This window comes from Polypterus senegalus, chromosome 1 (assembly GCF_016835505.1).
Source record: "Polypterus senegalus isolate Bchr_013 chromosome 1, ASM1683550v1, whole genome shotgun sequence".
Taxonomy (NCBI): Eukaryota; Metazoa; Chordata; class Cladistia; order Polypteriformes; family Polypteridae; genus Polypterus; species Polypterus senegalus.
The window spans coordinates 91,520,473-91,523,683 of NC_053154.1; positions in this window are offsets into that span (position 1 = coordinate 91,520,473).

A 3,211-nucleotide genomic window follows, 5' to 3' on the forward strand; every position below is an offset into this window, starting at 1 on the left:
GAGTGAACAAGCTTCAGTGCTCTAACGAGGGAAAACAAATAGGATGATATGTGAAATGCAGAAGGAAGGTTTACCAAAGCTGAAGTGAAATGTGGTGTGTTATGCAGCTTATAAGCGCTGCCAGGGAGAAAGTGAGAAATGCAGCTAGAGTTGGACTCCCCATGACAATAAGCCATGAAAGACAACGCTAGTGCAGCTAAGAAGAGAGAGGAGGACAATGTTTACACCAAGGGGGACCCAGCAACAGAGGTGGATTTAATGATGTGAGAACCTAAGGCAGAAATAGAAAAGGGGACAGTCCCATTGATCACACTTATTTTGTGCGTATTATGTAAAGCAGGGGTGGACAAACTTTTCTGGAAGTGTGACAAATTATAAATAATGACTCATGCTGGTCCGTATAAAATCTAGGTGTGCCTATGAACCCAGGGAAACTATGTGTTAATCTCAAGCACTATCTTTAAAAATAGTTGTTCTAAAATGGTTTGAATTATTAAGCATTTTATTAAGAGCAATGCTCAAACGCTAGTCATTAACAGTAATTATATGCCATTGTCCTGGTCATGACCAGGGAGCTGCTTGCTTCTGCACAAATGAAATGCTGATGGGTATCTGTTAGTACACTTCTATTCATGCTTTTAGTAATTTTTAGTAATTTGTTAAAGGACCTGCACACAATCGAAATTGATGCCTCATAATAATGCCATGTCAATATGCTTGTAAAGCCTTTGGAAAAAAAATTGTAAGCAATATGCAGTCTGTAGAATTCATTCATGAATAGAAACTGTTAAGCTCATTTTGAATTTGCCTTGCTGCCAACAAGTTCAGTTGCAAAACATTTGGCACGTTGTCCACATTAACAGCAAAAGGAGCTCGCAAAATTTGAAACATTTGTGATCTGAAATCAAAAGAATCCATTTCTATACAAGTATAGATCTCTTTTTAATCTGCACACACTTACATTTGTGAAATGGTGCTCTTTGTGCTGATTTACAGTATGTATCATTGATAGAATCACCATGCAACACCTAATAGTCTTTTAAAATGAGCACAAGGTAAAGGCAATAACCAGCTAAACATTGACATGTATCTCTCTGAAGTCTGTCCCTCTTTCTATGGTAAATGCTTAGCTTCTTTTGGATGACACTGCTTGGCAACTTAATATGCTTATATCAGCAAAGTGTACCATCATTTTATTAAGGACACTTCATGAGGTATGAAATATTAAGATACTCAGCTCATGGGCTGTTTGCATCTGCGCCACACATGTACGAGGTGTTGCTTTCATTATTTCCGTCAGAAGTGGATGACTCGGTGGTGGTGGATATTTGACACTCTGACAGTGGCAGCACATTATTCAGTTTTTTTGCTCCACCTGGGTAACTTTGTTCCATTTTCTAATCATTAACTTGATTTTTGTATATAACAAACTGGTACGTAATGGACCCTGCTATACACTACACACCTCTTTCCTAGCCATGTTGTAAGTTTACTCTTTCAGTTTTCACTTCCAACTGCACAATAGTTTAGCAGTAACACGGAAAAGTCCATTGTAGTCTGGAATGAACGGACAAGCCCCATGTTGACAGAAGGCTGTTGAAAATAACAGCTATATCCGCAAGTTTAATATGTTTGAAATTAAAAAAATAAAATGTGAATGAACGCATTTTATCATGGGGACCTGGGTACTTGCCTATCCTTTAATGTTTAAGTCCACCCCTGCCCAGCAACCCCAAGCCTTTGATTTATTATGTCCTGAACGGCATGCGTGGAATATCCTGCCCCCCTAAGCCTTGCACAGGTATAACATTGCTGTCTAAACTCCCACGTAAGAGCGTAATATTTACACCTTCGCCTAGAGTCTGAAAAATCCTGACACCTGCACTGACTTACATGTAGTTTACGATATTATTTATTTTCTATAAAGTGCTGTTTGTGACTTAATTCATTCTTCACCGTAGTGTACCCTATCTGTTCTGTTAAAAAACAGTCAATGAACTTTATTCACTTTTCCAGTGTTTTCCTCCTCAGATCACGACAAGATATACGACATACTGTATGTTGCTATTTTTTCTTATGCACTATAAACTAACATTTACTGACTTGACTGAAACAGACTGTAACAGCTGAAAACCGAGAATGATGTGAATGCCTGTGCTTTATGCTGTAAACTTTCTGCTGAGCAGCATCTAGATGTGAGCAGTACTTCGACTCGCACTATGATGTGATGTTGTACTGAAGATTTCTTAACACATATCATTCTAATAGCAATTCAAATTGAAGCTTGAACATACAACTGAGTCAACAATGTCAACATATGAAAAATTTTGACATATAATAATAATAATAATAATAATAATACATTTTCTAAACCTGCCTTTCCAGAGAAGGGTTCCAAGAAAGTTGGGACCTATCTGAGCACTCGTATAGAGTGTACGACAGGACATAAATACTCAAAATTCCTATCATTTAACTTACTACTTGTTCAAATTAAAAGAACGCAGCTTCCTTTAAAAGTGTGTTTCACTTTCACAGAAGCCAAAGTCAGACACTAAGAAAAGCAGGAAATGATCTAAGGCAGGAATGTTTTCTTATGGCCTATTGTAGGTTGCATATTCAGGATTGACGAACTCTAGTGAACTAAAAATATGAACTCATGGTTAAAAAAACAAAACAAATATCATACAGTATATATAAAAGCACTCAATTAGTTACATAGTATTTCTGTTACATCAGATTAACTGACAGCGCTATAACTGTGGCCTGTTGTCTTAGAAAATGTATCCAGGGAATTTGAGTAATACAGCTCGTATACAGATATACAGTATGTATGTTTGTATACAGTATATGTTAATATTTACCAGCTAATAAAAAGAAAGATTTGACTTGATTGTATGGATGGAATAATAGTCCAATAGGGAATAATCAATAGCAATCAATTACAGACACGTGGTATAGGAGAAAAGAAGGGGCCGCTTTATGATATCAAACATATATTTCCTTCTCCAAGACTGAATTTAACTTTGGCCACAGTTTATTCATTCATTATCTACAGGGACTGCTTAGCTATCATTTATAAAAAAATTCAATTAAAATGGATCAACAGAAAGATATAACTTTTATTTCTTTACCCTGATGACTCTTAACAATATATACCTCAGGTAATCAGACAAAATATTTGAGATCCCATGAAGATGGCCTTAATAGCTGT